Raw genomic sequence first — 19335 nt, forward strand, 5'->3', positions numbered from 1 at the left:
TGTAGGATAACGTTGCATAGAAAACAAAAATTTTCCTACCGCGAACACGCAATCCAAGCCAAGATGCAATCTAGAAGACGGTAGCAACGAGGGGGTATCGAGTCTCACCCTTGAAGAGATTCCAAAGCCTACAAGATGAGGCTCTTGTTGCTGCGGTAGACGTTCACTTGCCGCTTGCAAAAGCGCGTAGAAGATCTTGATCACGATCGGTTCCGGCGCCACGAACGGGCAGCACCTCCGTACTCGGTCACACGTTCGGTTGTTGATGAAGACGACGTCCACCTCCCGTTCCGGCGGGCAGCGGAAGTAGTAGCTCCTCTTGAATCCGACGGCACGACGGCGTGGTGTCGGTGGTGGTGGAGAAGTCCGGCGGAGCTTCGCTAAGCGTGCGGGAAGTGGAGGAGCGGGGCGGCTAGGGTTTGGGGAGAGGGGCGCCGGCCACTATAGGGGTGCGGCCACCTTGGTGGTGTTTGAGGTGGCCGGCCCCCTCCCCTTGGCCCTCATTATATAGGTGGAACCCCAAGAGGTGGTGTCCAAGTCTTCGAATAAGACCCGAACCAAAAACCTTCCATAGGAGGGGGGAAACCTAGCCAAGCTAGGACTCCCACCAAGGTGGGAGTTCCACCTCCCATGTGGGGGGGTGGCCGGCCCCCTAAGGGGGAGTCCACTTGGGACTCCTCCCCCACTAGGGTTGGCCGGCCATGGAGGTGGAGTCCCATGTGGACTCCACCTTCCTTGGTGGTTTCTTCCGGACTTTTCTAGAACCTTCTAGAACCTTCCATAGAACCTTCAGCGACATTTTATTCACATAAAATGACATCCTATATATGAATCTTATTCTCGGACCATTCCGGAACTCCTCGTGATGTCCGGGATCACATCCGGGACTTCGAACAAATATTCCAACTCCATTCCATATTCAAGAACTACCATTTCAACATCCAACTTTAAGTGTGTCACCCTACGGTTCGTGAACTATGCGGACATGGTTGAGTACTCACTCCGACCAATAACCAATAGCGGGATCCGGAGATCCATAATGGCTCCCACATATTCAACGATGACTTTAGTGATCGAATGAACCATTCACATACAATACCAATTCCCTTTGTCTCGCGATATTTTACTTGTCCAGAGGTTTGATCTTCGGTATCACTCTATACCTTGTTCAACCTCGTCTCTGACAAGTACTCTTTACTCGTACCGTGGTATGTGGTCTCTTATGAACTCATTCATATGCTTGCAAGACATTAGACGACATTCCACCGAGAGGGCCCGGAGTATATCTATCCAGTCATCGGGATGGACAAATCCCCTTGTTGATCCATATGCCTCAACTCATACTTTCCGGATACTTAATCCCACCTTTATAGCCACCCATTTACGCGGTGGTGTTTGGTGTAATCAAAGTACCTTTCCGGTATAAGTGATTTACATGATCTCATGGTCATAAGGACTAGGTAACTATGTATCGAAAGCTTATAGCAAATAACTTAATGACGAGATCTTATGCTACGCTTAATTGGGTGTGTCCATTATATCATTCATACAATGACATAACCTTGTTATTAATAACATCCAATGTTCATGATTATGAAACTAATCATCCATTAATCAACAAGCTAGTTTAAGAGGCATACTAGGGACTTCTTGTTTGTCTACATATCACACATGTACTAATGTTTCGGTTAATACAATTATAGCATGACATATAAACATTTATCATAAACATAAAGATATAAATAATAACCACTTTATTATTGCCTCTAGGGCATATCTCCTTCGAGTCTCCCACTTGCACTAGAGTCAATAATCTAGATTACATTGTAATATACCTAACACCCATGGCATTACGGTGTTGGTCATGCTTTGCCCTAGGGAGAGCTTTAGTCAACGGATACTGCTACATTCGGATCGGTGTGTACTTTGCAAATCTTTACTTCTCCATCTTCGATGTACTCGCGAATCGAGTGGTAACGCAGCTTGATATGCTTCGACCTCTTGTGTGACCTTGGTTCTTGTGCATTGGCGATGGCACCCATGTTGTCACGGTATATGACTAGTGGGTCCAATGCACTAGGAACCACACGGAGCTCTACAATGAACCTCTTCATCCATACCGCTTCGATGAAGCCTCACGAAGCCGCTATGTACTCCGATTCTGTTGAAGACTTCGCCACCGTGCACTTGCTTCGAGCTTGCCCGGCTTCTCTGCAGCACCATTCAATATAAACACGTACCCGGATCGTGACTTAGAGTCATCGGGATCGGTGTTCCAACTTGCATCGGTGTAACTTGTTACAACGAGCTCTTGGTCACCTCCATAACAAAGAAACATATCCTTAGTTCTTTTCAAGTACTTCGGGATATTCTTGACCGCTGTCCAGTGTTCCATTCCTGGATCACTTTGATATCTGCTAGTCAAACTAACGGCATGCGCTATATCCAGGTCTTGTACATAGCATGGCATACATAATAGAGCCTACTTGCCGAAGCATAGGGGATCTGATTCATCCTTTCTCTTTCTTACTGCACGTAGCCGGTCCTTGAGTCTTACTCAAGACCTTGCACAGTAACATAGGTAAAAACCCTTTCTTACTTTCGTCCATTCTAAACTTCTTTAGAATCTTGTCCAAGTATGTACTCTGTGATAGCCCTATTAGGCGTCTTGATCTATCTCTATAAATCTTGATGCCTAATATATATGATGCTTCACCAAGGTCTTTCATTGAAAAACTGTTATTCAAATAACCTTTTACCTTGCTTAAAAGTTCTATATCATTCCCAATCAATAATATGTCATCTACATATAATATCGGGAATGCTACGGAGCTCCCACTCACTTTCTTGTAAATACGAGGCCTCTCCATGACATCGTATAAACCCGAAGTCTTTGATCACCTTATCAAAGCGTCGGTTCCAACTTCTTGATGCTTGCTTCGGTCCATAGATTGAACGCTGAAGTTTGCATACTTTGTCGGCATTTTTAGGATCGACAAAACCTTTGGGTTGTACCATATACAACTCTTCCTCAATGTCTCCATTAAGGAACGCCGTTTTGACATCCATACGCCAAATCTCATAATCGAAAAATGCAGCTATTGCTAACAAAATCCTCCATGATTTTAGCTTCGCTACGGGTGAGAATGTCTCATCGTAGTCAACTCCTTGAATTTGTCGGAAACCCTTTGCGACAAGTCGAGCTTTATAGACGGTAATATTACCATCGGCATCTGTTTTTCTTTTGAAGATCCATTTATTCTCGACGGCCTTTCGGCTATCGGGTAAGTCTACCAAAGTCCATACTTTGTTATCATACATGGATCCCATTTCGGATTTCATGGCTTCTTGCCATTTGTTGGAATACTGGGCTCATCATCGCTTCTTCATACGTCGCGGGGTCCTCATCATTGTTATCCACAATCATGACATTTAGACAAGGATCATACCAATCAGGAGTGGCACGTTCCCTTGTCGATCTGCGAGGTTCGATAGTTTCCTCGTTCGAAGTTTCATGATCATTATCATTAGCTTCCTTTGTTGCCGGTGTAGGCGGTACGAGTACAACTTCGGTGCTTGCGCTACTACGATCAACGAGTATAGATTCATTAATCTCATCGAGTTCTACTTTTCTTCCAGTCACTTCTTTAGTGAGAAATTCTTTCTCAAGAAAGGTTCCGTTCTTAGCAACAAAGATTTTGCCTTCGGATCTGTGATAGAAAGTGTACCCTATAGTTTCCTTAGGGTATCCTATGAAGACGCATTTCTCCGCTTTGGGTTCTAGCTTGTCCGGTTGTAACTTTTTTACATAGGCTTCGCAACCCCAAACTTTAAGGAACGACGGCTTAGGTTTCTTATTAAACCATAATTCATACGGTGTCGTTTCTACGGATTTTGATGGTGCTCTATTTAAAGTGAATGCGAGTCTGTCTCTAATGCATAACTCCAAAATGATAACGGCAAATCGGTAAGAGACATCATAGAACGAACCATATCTAAGAGAGTTCGATTACGACGTTCGGACACACCGTTTCGTTGTGGTGTTCCCGGCGGTGTCAATTGTGAAAGTATTCCGCATTTCTTTAAATGCATGCCAAACTCATAACTCAGATATTCACCTCCACGATCGGATCGTAGAAATTTAATCTTCTTGTTACGTTGATTTTCTACTTCACTTTGGAATTCCTTAAACTTCTCAAAAGTTTCGGATTTATGTTTCATGAAATAGATATACCCATATCTACTCGGATCATCTGTGAAGGTTAGAACATAACGATAACCACCGCGCGATGCTACACTCATTGGTCCGCACACATCGGTATGTATGATTTCCAATAAGTCGGTAGCTCGCTCCATCATACCGGAAAATGGAGTCTTAGTCATTTTTCCCATTAGACATGCTTCGCATCTATCAAGTGACTCAAAGTCAAGTGATTCAAGTAATCCATCGGTATGGAGTTTCTTCATGCGTTTCACTCCAATATGACCAAGACGACGATTGCCACATATAAGTAGAATTATCATTCAATTTAATTCGCTTAGCATCAATGTTATGTATATGCGTATCACTACTATCGAGATCTAATAGAAATAAGCCATTCTTTTGTGGTGCTCGACCATAAAAGATATTATTCATAAAAATAGAACAACCATTATTCTCGAGACTTGAATGAATAACCGTCTTGCATTAAACAAGATCCGGATATAATGTTCATGCTCAACGCAGGTACATAATAACAATTATTTAGGCTTAAAACTAATCCCGAAGGTAGATGTAGAGGAAGTGTGCCGATTGCGATCACATTGACCTTGGATCCGTTTCCAACGCGCATCGTCACTTCATCTTTCGGCGGTTGTCGTTTATTCTTTAGTTCCTGTTTCGAGTTACAAATATGAGCAACCGAACCGAGTATCAAATACCCAGGTACTAGAACGAGAACTAGTGAGATAAACATCTATAACATGTATATCGGATATACCTTCTTTCTTCTTCTTGACAAGGCCGCTCTTCGGATCCGCCAAATACTTGGAGCAATTACGCTTCCGGTGTCCCTTCTCCTTGCGGTAATAGCACTCAGACATCGGGCTTAGGGCCGTTCTTAGGTTTCATAGGAGGCGTGGCAGCTTTCTTGCCACCCTTCTTGAATTTTCCCTTAGACTTGCCCTGTTTCTTGAAGCTGGTGGTCTTGTTGACCATCAACACTTGGTGCTCTTTCTTGATCTCAATCTCAGCAGCTTTTAGCATGCCAAAGAGTTCGGGTAACTCCTTGTTCATGTTCTGCATATTGTAGTTCATCACAAAGTTCTTGTAACTTGGTGGCGGTGATTGAAGGACACGATTAATCCCCGATCTGTTAGGAATCACTATTCCCAAGTCATCGAGTTTCTTCGCATGCCCGGTCATGGCGAGCATGTGCTCACTAATGGAGCTGCCTTCTTCCATCATACGAGTGAAGAAATGTTTCGATGCTTCATAGCATTCCACGGCCGCATGAGTCTCAAAAATAGCTTTCAGCTCATTCATCAACTCATGAGGATCGTGGTGCTCAAAACGTTTTTGAAGATCGGATTCCAAACTGCACAGGATGGCACACTGAACTTGAGAGTACCGAGTTTTCCGAGTCTCGTAAACAGCTTTTACTTCATCGGTTTCGGTTTACGCGGGAGGGTCACCTAGCGGTGCATCAAGCACATATTGCAGATTTCCGCCAGAGAGGAAGATCCTCACATGACGGAACCAGTCGGTGAAGTTGCTACCGTTGCTCTTAAGCTTTTCTTTCTCTAGGAACTGGTTAAAATTGATTGAGGACGCCATCTCTACAACATATATTTGCAATAGTTTTAGACTAAGTTTATGACAAATTGAGTTCAAATTTTAATTCAACATAATTAAAAATCTAGGTGAACTCCCACTCAAAACAATATCCCTCGCATTGTCTTAGTGATCACACGAACCAAATCCACCGCACCTCAAATCGATCATCACGAGAAAAGGTGTAATTTCAATGGCGAACACTCAAAGTGTTCATCATATCAATCATATGATTCATGCTCTACCTTTCGGTATCACGTGTTCCGAGACCATGTCACGTACATGCTAGGCTCGTCAAGGCCACCTTAGTATCCGCATGTGCAAAGCTGATCTTGCACCCGTTGTATGTACTTATCGAATCTATCACACCCGATCATCACGAGATGCTTCGAAACGATAAGACTTGATAACGGTGCTACTAAGGATGAACACTTTATTATCTTGAGATTTTAGTGAGGGATCATCTTATAATGCTACCGTCGCGATCTAAGCAAAATAAGATGCATAAAAGGATTAACATCACATGCAGTTCATATGTGATATGATATGGCCCTTTTGTCTTTGCGTCTTTGATCTTCATCTCCAAAGCACGGACATGATCTCCATCATCTTCGGGCATGATCTCCATCATCGTCGGCGAAGCACCAAGGTCAATGGCGCCGTCTTCATGATTGTCCTCCATGTAGCAACTATTACAACTACTTTGAAATACTACTCAACATGAAATTTAAAGACAACCATAAGGCTCCTGCCGGTTGCCACAATACAATAATGATCATCTCATACATATTCATCATCACATTATGGCCATATCACATCACCAAACCCTGCAAAAACAAGTTAGACGCTCTCTAATTTGGTTTGCATATTTTACGTGGTTTAGGGTTTTCGATATAGATCTAATCTACCTACGAACATGAACCACAACGTTGATACTAATGTTGTCAATAGAAGAGTAAATTGAATCTTTACTATAGTAGGAGAGACGAGACACCCGCAAAGCCTCTTATGCAATACAAGTTGCATGTCGAACGAGGAACAAGTCTCATGAACGCGGTCATGTAAAGTTAGTCCGAGCCGCTTCATCCCACTATGCCATAAAGATGCAAAGTACTCAACTAAAGATAACAAGAGCATCAACGCCCACAAAACCATTGTGTTCTACTCGTGCAACCATCTATGCATAGACACGGCTCCGATACCACTTGTAGGATAACGTTGCATAGAAAACAAAAATTTTCCTACCGCGAACACGCAATCCAAGCCAAGATGCAATCTAGAAGACGGTAGCAACGAGGGGGTATCGAGTCTCACCCTTGAAGAGATTCCAAAGCCTACAAGATGAGGCTCTTGTTGCTGCGGTAGACGTTCACTTGCCGCTTGCAAAAGCGCGTAGAAGATCTTGATCACGATCGGTTCCGGCGCCACGAACGGGCAGCACCTCCGTACTCGGTCACACGTTCGGTTGTTGATGAAGACGACGTCCACCTCCCCGTTCCGGCGGGCAGCGGAAGTAGTAGCTCCTCTTGAATCCGACAGCACGACGGCGTGGTGTCGGTGGTGGTGGAGAAGTCCGGCGGAGCTTCGCTAAGCGTGCGGGAAGTGGAGGAGCGGGGCGGCTAGGGTTTGGGGAGAGGGGGCGCCGGCCACTATAGGGGTGCGGCCACCTTGGTGGTGTTTGAGGTGGCCGGCCCCCTCCCCTTGGCCCTCATTATATAGGTGGAACCCCAAGAGGTGGTGTCCAAGTCTTCGAATAAGACCCGAACCAAAAACCTTCCATAGGAGGGGAGACCTAGCCAAGCTAGGACCCCCACCAAGGTGGGAGTTCCACCTCCCATGTGGGGGGTGGCCGGCCCCCTAGGGGGGAGTCCACTTGGGACTCCTCCCCCACTAGGGTTGGCCGGCCATGGAGGTGGAGTCCCATGTGGACTCCACCTTCCTTGGTGGTTTCTTCCGGACTTTTCTAGAACCTTCTAGAACCTTCCATAGAACCTTCCGCGACATTTTATTCACATAAAATGACATCCTATATATGAATCTTATTCTCCGGACCATTCCGGAACTCCTCGTGATGTCCGGGATCACATCCGGGACTTCGAACAAATATTCCAACTCCATTCCATATTCAAGAACTACCATTTCAACATCCAACTTTAAGTGTGTCACCCTACGGTTCGTGAACTATGCGGACATGGTTGAGTACTCACTCCGACCAATAACCAATAGCGGGATCTGGAGATCCATAATGGCTCCCACATATTCAACGATGACTTTAGTGATCGAATGAACCATTCACATATATTACCAATTCCCTTTGTCTCGCGATATTTTACTTGTCCGAGGTTTGATCTTCGGTATCACTCTATACCTTGTTCAACCTCGTCTCCTGACAAGTACTCTTTACTCGTACCGTGGTATGTGGTCTCTTATGAACTCATTCATATGCTTGCAAGACATTAGACGACATTCCACCGAGAGGGCCCGAGTATATCTATCCGTCATCGGGATGGACAAATCCCACTTGTTGATCCATATGCCTCAACTCATACTTTCCGGATACTTAATCCCACCTTTATAGCCACCCATTTACGCGGTGGTGTTTGGTGTAATCAAAGTACCTTTCCGGTATAAGTGATTTACATGATCTCATGGTCATAAGGACTAGGTAACTATGTATCGAAAGCTTATAGCAAATAACTTAATGACGAGATCTTATGCTACGCTTAATTGGGTGTGTCCATTATATCATTCATACAATGACATAACCTTGTTATTAATAACATCCAATGTTCATGATTATGAAACTAATCATCCATTAATCAACAAGCTAGTTTAAGAGGCATACTAGGGACTTCTTGTTTGTCTACATATCACACATGTACTAATGTTTCGGTTAATACAATTCTAGCATGATATATAAACATTTATCATAAACATAAAGATATAAATAATAACCACTTTATTATTGCCTCTAGGGCATATCTCCTTCATTTGGGTCATTATTTTAGTTATCTTAGATTCTGTTCTTTTTTTATGTGTTGAAGAATAACGTGTGCCCAATCTTGGCAAATGGTTATTGAATTTAACAAAATACTGTAAATTTCAGGGTTTAATTTTAGCACTCTAGCTAGCTAGTGTTACAATAAATTGAACTGAAATGACTGAGCAACTAGTAACAAGAAATCAATTTCTTGGTGTAGGGAACGAGACGTTCGAGAAGCTTGGGACGATCGGGACGATCTCCAACATGTTGGTGTACCTAACGACGGTGTACCACATGCGAGCGTGAGCGCCGCCACTCTCCTCAACGTGTTCTCTGGCACAAGCAACCTGGCCACCGTCGCCGGCGCCTTCGTCAGCGATACCTACCTCGGCCGCTACACCACCCTCGCCGCCGCCACCATCTCCTCCTTCATCGGCATGGTCATCCTCACCCTCACCGCCGCCCTCCACTCCCTTCACCCTCCCAGCTGCAACCCAAAAGGAGGTGAGCAATGCCAGGGGCCCTCGGGCGGCCAGCTGGCAGCGCTCCTTGCCTCCTTCTTCTTCCTCATCGTTGGCGCCGGCGGCATCCGGCCATGTAACTTGGCCTTTGGCGCCGACCAGTTTGACCCGCGCACAGCCGATGGTCGTCGCGGCATCGCCAGCTTCTTCAACTGGTATTACTTTACCTTCACCGTGGCCATGATGCTCTCCGCCACCGTCATCATCTACCTCCAGAGCAACGTCAACTGGGCTCTCGGCCTCGCCGTGCCCGCCGCGCTCATGGGCGCTTCATGCGCCGTCTTCTTCATGGGCACGCGCCTCTATGTCCGCGTTCGCCCCGAGGGCAGCCCCTTCACCAGCTTCGCCCAGGTCCTCGTCGCCGCTGCCCGCAAGCGGCGCCTCCCGTTACCCGATAGGACCACGCAGTTGTTCGACCCTCCTCGCCGGAGCAAGCTCGTCTCCAAGCTAGCCTACACGGACCAGTTCACATGCCTCGACAAAGCGGCTGTGCTGGCCCCCAAGGACGCGCTCTGCGCCGACGGGAAGACATCGGTGGACCCGTGGCGGTTGTGCACGGTGCAACAGGTGGAGGAGGTGAAGTGCCTCGGCGCGTATCATCCCCGTATGGTCGTCGGGGATCATCTACTTCTTGGTGCTCACCCAGCTGGGCACCTACACCGTGCTCCGAGCAGCGCAGACCGACCGCCGCCTCGGCAACTCCGGCTTCCGGATCCCGCAGGGCTCCTTCATTGTGTTCAACATGCTCACCCTCACGCTCCGGATCCCGCTGTACGACCGGGTGCTGGTGCCGGCGCTACGGCGTGTTACCGGGCGCGAGGGCGGGATCAGCTTGCTCCACCGCATCGGTGTCGGGCTCGTGCTCTCCATCGTCACGATGGCGGTGGCGGCGGCGGTGGAGCACGAACGGCGACGGAGATCGGCACCGATGTCGTGCTTCGGCCGGTGCCACAGCAGGTGGTGGCGGGCTTTGCTGAGGCATTCGCTAGCATCGGGCAGACCGAGTTCTACTACCGTCAGTTCCCGGAGAACATGCGGAGTGTCGCCGGGGCGCTCTACTTCCTGGGGTTCGCGCTCGCCAGCTACGCGAGCGGGTTAATGGTGACGGTGGTGCACCGGACCACGAGCTGGCTGGAGCAGGACCTGGACGAGGGGAGGGTGGACCTGTTCTACCTCGTGACCGGTGCCATGGCAGCGGTAAACCTGGTGTACTTCGTGGCGTGCGCGAGGTGGTACAGGTTCAAGAAGTCAGATGACGACGCCGTGGGCGCCGGAGACATTGATCTCCACGAGAAGGCTTCTGCGAATTCGGCGCCGGTTTAGTTTTGTTTTGGCGCTGCCTGATTCAGCTGCGGACTTATTAGCAAATAATTTACAAGCTCTTAGAGTGGCTTGACAAAATGATTTGTCGGTTATAGATTATAAAATTTTATGATGGATATAATAGATGAAGTTTCAGAGCAAGTTTAAGAGCCTTACGAGAAATTGAAAAGGAGAAATGAAGAGTAGCTAAGGCTTATAATAAAAAGGTGAAGGAAAAAATCGTTTCAAATAGGAGATTGAGTGTGGAACAACGATTTTACTTATTCCAACTAAAGGATAGAAAATTCGGCAAATGGTTGGTGAGTTGGGAAGGTCTGTACAGAATAGTAGGGATTGTTTTTTGAAATTTATATTTTGTACGATCATTGCAGTGGAGAAAGTGCCAAAAGCCCTAAATAGAAGATGCTTGAAAACGTATTATCCAAGCATGTGGCAAGAGGCTTGGAGAGATTATAGCTCATATGTAACTTGATATATCGTCCTAAGAAAATTTTAGCTGATGTGTTCTTTGGACATCGCTCGAAGCAATTATACGAATAGTGAAGTGATCAATATCGTCCTAGGGTACTGTGCTATTTAGTGTTTTTGATAAATATAATTGTATTAGAAATAGGGAGCGCATGTGTTGAAGTACATAATTTGGCTACTAGTAATTTATAAGCCAAAATAGCTGAAATATTTGAAGATAAATATTTATTTGACACATGAATTTGGACATGCTTTTTAGCTCAACTAGCACGGTGGCCCTTGGAAATGCGAGGGCACCATCGTTACTCGTAAATTAGCAAGTTCTGAAATTATTTATAGTCATGTATATTAGTACTAGATGATTCCCCGCGCGTTGCGGCGGGCATTTAAGTGCAACCAAAAATATGTAAATTCAGTCTAAAAAGTTTAGTACGCATAAAAGCATATGCATTCAGGAGTATGATTAAAATCCAGTGGAGATAAGGATTAAACAAAGGTAAAACAGCTAAACCAAATGATTTTAAGTTAGTAGGAACCAACTGAAAATATGCCTGTTATTGCTGAAGTGTTTCCACGCGCACAGAAAAGGAAAGAAGATATATGCATGTTGAATTATACCTTGTATCTGATTAAGACAATGACATTAAAGGATTAAATGGAAGGTACCCAATTGACGTTGTTGGTTGAATTTAAACATGATGACAAAGCCGTTGCCATTGTCAATGGAATTTCAAGCTTGTGGGAAAATAGGTAAAAACTGCTAGGAAGTAGAAATCCAGTAGTAACAGCAGCATATCACAGGTGAAAACTGGGTGCTTGCAATAGCCCTTTGAAGTGTACAACTGAAGGGGATTAAATTTATGCAATGTATGTAGAGATATGGCTCTTCAAATTGTGCCACCATACTCACGATCTAGATGAGAATGCCCACAGTTGGCAACTTTTATACACCTAATTTATATCATGGACCCAAAAAACGGATCCGAAATGTGATGAGTAATCCAAAGTACGCCATCATCTTCATATGACGCATTGGTTTTGTGATAAAATCAGTTCAGAAATAAATATATAATATACAGTGACCTGCAAGCTAGAACATACCAGAAAAGACCACTAAAATCAATGTGTTGGGTGGGCACCCTACCGGCTGAGACTGACTTCAAAATGGGCATATTCAGGTTATTCACTTGTATCCAAGTATCCAGCATCTTGTATAGTTAAGTTTTCTATACAATCAGGGTCATAAACAAAGTGAGTTGCAAAACACAGTAGAAGTAGGCAACACAAGGAATTTACTGTCAGATCTGATTTCCCAGCCGTGTGGAGCTAACCTAAAAACTCTCCGTTCTCGCAATGAAACCTAACAATAATAGCAAGAGGGAGGATTATACTTTTTGTACTCAATCGTGCTGCAGTTCCAGAGCCCATCTCAAGAAGTCTCCGAATCTGCACTGATATATGCCAGATCTGATTTCCCAGCAGTTTGGAGCCTATCCAAAAACTCGCTGTTTTCACAATGAAACAAAACAATAAAAGCAATATGGAGGATTATACTTTTTGTACTGAATCTCGCTGCAGTTGCGGAGCCCATCTCAAGAACTCTCTGAATCCACAACAAACAACAATAAATAAAGCAAAAGGGGGCATCAGGGTATACTTCCCGTAATCAATCGATGCAAATCCCCAATCTTCACAAATGGAAATACAAATGGCCGGACAGCTGGAGCATGTTGGATTAGGAGCTAGACACAGTATTCCATTTGTGAGGACTGGGATGTGAAAGGGATTCATCTTCCATGATATCGTAGCCTGCTATATATATGAAGGAAAAGGAAGATGCAAGGAAGGGGAAGAGATATTTCTGAAATTAAACGGGGAAGGGGAGAAGGCAACACGAAATTATGGTCCACTCTGTGGTAAGCCTGCATCGGTTCCTTATGATTTAACTTAATGGAGAAGAGGAAGTGACATCAATCGAGAAGAAAAATAGTAATGGGATGTTCATGCAATTCGGTGAGCTCTGGATAACGTGGCCCAGTTAGATGATTGATGACGTGTATAGCTTGCATGGCAAGAAAATTACTCATAGTGGGTTGCTCTAATTTAGATATTATAGATTAGTAATAGTATGGTATGGTATTTTATGGCTTCGTGGCTACCAGAGATACTATTCAAATAAAATATCACATATGCATGCAACATCTATAATCGTTAATCTTCTTTACTCTGTATTTAATCATTGCAGTGCCATTTCAATAATAGAACACAAATGGAGTACTATATCTAGAGATAAAACTAAAGTAGTATTGTTTATTTAATATTATTAATTGGGATCGGTGTTTTGGAACATGGGTCCATATGCTCTCTATATTTCGAAATGCATCTTACATACATTTTAAAAAATTTAAAAAATTAAAACTAAAAGTTCGCACGTACATCTTCACGTGCTACGTGCTCACAAAGTCGTTTCATAAAAAACGACTTATCATGTTATGTGTGTAAAAAAGACAAAATTCAGTGCTAAAAATAATGCTTTTCACAAGATAAACTTTCTCTTTTTTATATAGACCACACAAAATATTAGTTTTTCGTGAAACTTGACGAACGCACGTATATTATGAAGATGTACATGTAAATTTTTTTGTCCAAATTTTTCGACATTTGGAAATATAATTTTTTAGTAGAGGGAGCATACGCACCCGGGAGCCGAATTGAATTTCCGTTATTAAATGAGCTATATATGGTGCAAAGTAGCTTTTAATTTTTAACTGGGTTTATTCTATATTCTTTATTTGATTGAAATCGTATTAATAATTCAGTCAAGCCTTTCAGTGAATGTCTTTTCTTAACAAACATGTTACGTGCGTTCTTTTGTGTGCACGCACATGCATAACTATGAAGCATCAAGACTTCTTCTCCTTGTACGATTTAACCTCTCTCTCTCTCTCTCTCTCTCTCTTTCATTTGAAAATGATTCTTACAAGGACATCAACTCAATTGCAAATCCCATCTATAGGTTACCTTCTAATAATAAACCTCGGAAGGGATAAATCATCCGTGTTTCACCATATCTTGCGTGGGAAGAAATCAGTATGATTATTTTTATATGGTATGATGATTTAACGGTCGCCGTCTACTTATAAGATAGTCTACGTAATTAGTGTTGCAATGTTTCGTTTAATTTTTGTGAGAATTTTAGTGCATGCATATTATTTTCCTTTGCATGCATTATGATTTAATATAGGCTAACATTTAACATGATGCTTACCTATGGATGTGATACTTATTTAGGAGTACACGTATTAGTCGGCTATAAAGGTGTCCCATTAGATCGGCCGAAGGATGTTTTCTAGTGTTGCGAGATTTTGTAATATAAATTTATATTTATATTTTCATCGGTATTTTAATCATTTGTAAAGTTATTACTCGTAAGAAAATTAATGCTGATGATTCTTGAATGCTATTAACACCGAAATTGGTAAAGAAATGAATTGTACATTACTGCTATTAGTTTAAAAGTTTTGAATATTAAGATGTACCGACTTCAATGGAAAGTTATAATTTATTTTTCTCTAAAATTGTGTGTATCTTTTCATATTTTGTAGTGTAATTAGAAATATTTGAAAGTAATTTTTAACTTTTCATTTCTTTCATAATTTTCATTTTAATTAGAAATAATTTTTATTTGGGTAATGTTTTATCGACGCGGTCATGCACTCTTATACAACAGTTACAGTCTGACGTACTCGCGTATGGTGTGCTACTTTTAATCCCTACCACGTACTACTTCGAGAAGGTAGTAATTTTTCTATTTATTGACAGGTTAATCATTGGTTTAAGTTCTTATAGTTTTGCTACGTACATTACCCTTCAGAGCTAGTTAAATTTGAATAGAACACTTTTACACGCCCCATTTTAAAGTAGTGTTTAACACAGACTTTATTATGATTAACTTAACATTGTGTTAGAACTTTCTCTTGCAATAAATATCTCGTAAAACCCTTTTTTCAAATTTGTGTATATATTCTTAGATTTTGCAAAGTAATTAGAAACATTTGAATAAAAAGTTATAGTTTGTTTTCTGGGAGCTTATGTATTTATTTCCACATGCTTAAATTTGAATTAGCAAACCCTCACATATTGCTTTTAATTAAAACTACCTCTCTCCATAAAAGGATATCACTAATTTATCTAAATTTAGATATATTTAGGTACTACTAAGTGTATACATACATTCGGATTTAGACAAATTTTTAACAAATAATATAATGGGCTACGCATACTGCATACATATATAGACGAACGCGCTCCATATACATATGTAGGCTACCCATTTAATCTTTTCATGGGGAAGCTACACATGTATTAACCGTACATATGAGAGTAATCCAAATATATGTACGTGCATGTGTAATATATGAGAGGCAAAAAAATGACACGATAGCATGCATCGAGCAGTCCATGTCTAGTACTTGATGTCTTGATCCATTGTTGCATACATGCTTCACTTTTTTTAAGCAATCTGTGGCTAGATATGCTAAGGTTTTGGGGCCACCTGGGTTATTGGACTCAACGTATTGGCTTCCTTGTACGTATCAGTCGTGATCTTTTTTTGAGACGCGGATATTACGTAACAGCTTTTAATCTTAACCATAAATTTTAGATCTAATTATCTAAATAATTCGCATGATGTGGGTGCTTTTAGTATACAATAGATAGATCTGCAGGCTTGATTATAGTCCAGTAGAGCTACAACCATGACGATCAGGTGAAGTAAGAGATTTACTGGATCATACGATACTGGCTTGGAGTGTGAAGTTTTGCCTGGATAGAGGATACCGATCGAGGACACACGGCGAGCTGATTGTGATATACGATTGAGCCAGAAGTCAGCTGCCTAGGACAACCCGTAGAAGGCTTCCATGCATACACGAAGGGTTTTTGCAACTAAGGTGCACAGTGACAATTGCATCCAGGATGTGCTAATTAGCGGTAATCATTAGCAACGTTGCCGGATAATTTAATATTTTCTTGTGGACCAGGCTAGGAATACTACGTGTTGCACAAATTAGTTTGGTAGGCATGGTTTGCATCGTGACCGAATCAATTGAGCTGATCGGTTTAGTTTAGAGTTCTGCTCGTGTAAGCCAAGCTAAAAAGGCGAAGTCCAGCGCCTATATAAAAACCATGGCTGATTGTAGCGCCCCAATCAATCCATCTATACGGAAAATACATCTACATTTTTTACGTTTATTCTCTTTATTGTTTTTCCTCCGCCATGCTCTAGCAACCCCGTTTTGCGCTGAAAAACGATCGGTACTCCTCCATAAAAACGAGGGATCTTTGTTGCTTTGTTCGGAAAGCAATCATTCATCATCACGAAAGTACGACAACTATTCTGGTGTTGGGAGGCAATAATTTTGTGTGGCAACAGGTTTCCCCATGGTTATTGCTAGGCTTAGTGAGTTTCCTCATACCCCTTTAAATAGGTAAAATGAAAATCAGATGTGACATGTCACTTAGCACCTTCAACATCACCCTCTACCTAACAGTAATCACCTCTCTCGTCTTAAAGGCAAATCTTTCATGGTCGACTTCACACAAGATCAAGAGACACAACTAATACATAAACTCATAAATTAAAGAATGGATCATCTTTATTGTACCTAGTAGGGAAAAGCCTACCAGTCGCGTGTCATTTTCGGCTACCACTCGCGGGCACTGGCCCACCACTGGTACCTCGCTGGTGGTAAGGTCCTACTAGTCGTGTGCGTACCGGCCACATGACTAGTATGTCAGGTACTAGTCGCGTGCGCACCCGACACGTTGCCAATAAGTTATTAGTCGTGTGCTCTTGTCCAGTCCGCTACTAGTATTTTCGTTTTGCACTTTTAAAAAACGTTGGGACCAGTGCCCAGTTTTCCACGTGATTTTACACAAAACACCCTAAAACCAAAAACAAAACAATCGAGTCCATGTCGCCTCTTTGTGACGTTGACGAGATGTGGGAGAGGATCCGGTCGCTGGCGCTGGGGGCGGAGTAGGGTGTCAGAGGTGTTCGCCGTTGTCTGAGAGGAGGAGGTCGGCGATAGTGGCGGAGCAAGGCGTCGGAAGTGGGCCTCGAAGGTGGTTGTCGGAGAGGAGGTAGACGTCGAAGAGGAGGTGGTTGCCGTTGTCGGAGAGAAGGTCATCGTCGTTCGTTGCCGGAGAGGAGGTGGTCGCTGGAAGTGGTGGTCATCTTTGGGTAGAGGAGGGAAAGAATGGTAAGAGGAGGGAAGGGGAAGATGAGGAGGAGGAGAGGAGGGGAGAAGGTGGAGGAGAGAAAGAGGAGAGGAGGAGGGGAAAAAATGGGAAGAGGAGGGATAAGGTGGGGAAGGGGTAGAGGAGGAGGGGAGAAGGTGGAGAGACGTATTTTTTTTGAAATTTTGAAATTTAATTTTTTTGTGTGCCGAGATCTGAAACATGAAAAAAATCTGTTTTCCTTTTCGATTATTGGGAATCTAAAAAGTCGCTAAACGCTCGGAGGATGATGAAATTGGATGTAAAATTTCATGTAGATACATTTTCATATAAAAAAGATTTTCATCGGAGGTTGTATGCAACCAGAAAAGCCATTTTACTGAGACATGACCTCATTTTGCATAATATATCAAAATTCATATTTGTTATTTTTCCTTAAAACTAGATGACATAACACATTGCCATCTCAAAGGATTTTATTTTTTGAATTTCCATCATTTTCTATAGGGTGCCTAAAATAGGGCACGTGACTAGTAAGTTGATAGCAGCGCGCCCAAAATCAGGCACGCAACTAGTGTTTTTGCTGATTCGCGCCCATCAGCCCTATATATTGGAAGCGGGCTGCAAAGGAACACACAACCTGTATGGAGATAGCAGTCGCATGCCCCCGTGGGGCCGCGCTGCGGGTACTTACTGGACCCGAGTACAGCCGGGCCCCACATACTCGTCGTGTGCGCTACTGATGACCCACAAGTATAGGGGGTGTATCGTAGTATCTTCAATAAGTAAGAATGTCGATCCCAACGAGGAGCAGAAGGTGTTGACAAGCAGTTTCGATGAAGGATTCACTGTAAATGCTCACAGACAAGTATTCAGGGGATTTTGATGTAACAGATGAATAAAGTACGAGTGAGTAAAGTGCGAGAGTAATAATTGCAGCGAGTGGCCCAATCCTTTTTAGCACAAAGGACAAGCCGGTTTGTTTACTTATAATGACCAAACGTTCTCGAGGACACACGGGATTTTAGTCTAGTGCTTTCGCTACATACGGCTAATTAATCTTCATTGTTTTGATAAGTGTTGTGTGGGTGAACCTATGCTAATGTACCGCCCTTCCTAGGACTAATACAAACTTGTGCTTATACCCCTTGCAAGCATCCGCAACTACAAGAAACTAATTAAGATAAATCTAACCACAGCCTTAAACTCTAAGATCCTGCTATCCCTCCTGCATCGATATACCAACGGGGGCTCAGGTTTCTGTCACTCCGGCAACCCCGCAATTGGCAAACGAGTACAAGATGCATTCCCCTAGGCCCATAAAGGTGAAGTGTCGTGTAGTCGACGTTCACACGACACCACTAGAAGAATAACACCACAACTTAAATATCATAACATTGAATATTACTCAACCATACTTCACTACTAACATTTAGACTTCACCCATGTCCTCAAGAACTAAACGAACTACACACGAGACATCATATGGAACATGATCAGAGGTGATATGATGATGAATAACAATCTGAACATAAACCTTGGTTCAACGGTTTCACTCAATAGCATCAATAACAAGTAGAAATCAACACCGGGAGAGTTTCCCCTATCAAACAATCAAGATCAAACCCAAATTATTACAGCGGTAACGGCGTGCAGCGGTGGAGACGGCGGTGATGATGATGAAGATGATGATGATGGTGATGGAGATAATGTCCAGCTCGATGACGGTGACGATGGCGTCGATTTCCCCCTCCGGGAGGGAATTTCCCCGGCGGATCTCAGCCTACCGGAGAGTTCTTTTCTCTCTGGTGTTCTCCGCCCCTGCAGAGGCGGCTGTGGCTCTTCGCGATGTAACCCTGGAGCTTAGGTTTTCGGGACGAAGGCGTACGCGAAGAAAAGGAGGCGAGAGGGGGCTGTGGGGCCCCTCCTCACAGGGCGGCGCGGCCAGGCCTTGGGCCGCGCCGACCTATGAGGTGGGCCCACCTCGG

At 43.5% G+C, this 19335-nt stretch overlaps 1 pseudogene; it reads left to right on the forward strand.

Moving 5' to 3' along the window:
- Positions 1-8888: 8888 nt before the first annotated feature.
- LOC124695136 lies at positions 8889-11194 on the forward strand (annotated as a pseudogene).
- Positions 11195-19335: the final 8141 nt, after the last annotated feature.

Source organism: Lolium rigidum, chromosome 3 (genome assembly GCF_022539505.1).
Source record: "Lolium rigidum isolate FL_2022 chromosome 3, APGP_CSIRO_Lrig_0.1, whole genome shotgun sequence".
Classification (NCBI taxonomy): Eukaryota; Viridiplantae; Streptophyta; class Magnoliopsida; order Poales; family Poaceae; genus Lolium; species Lolium rigidum.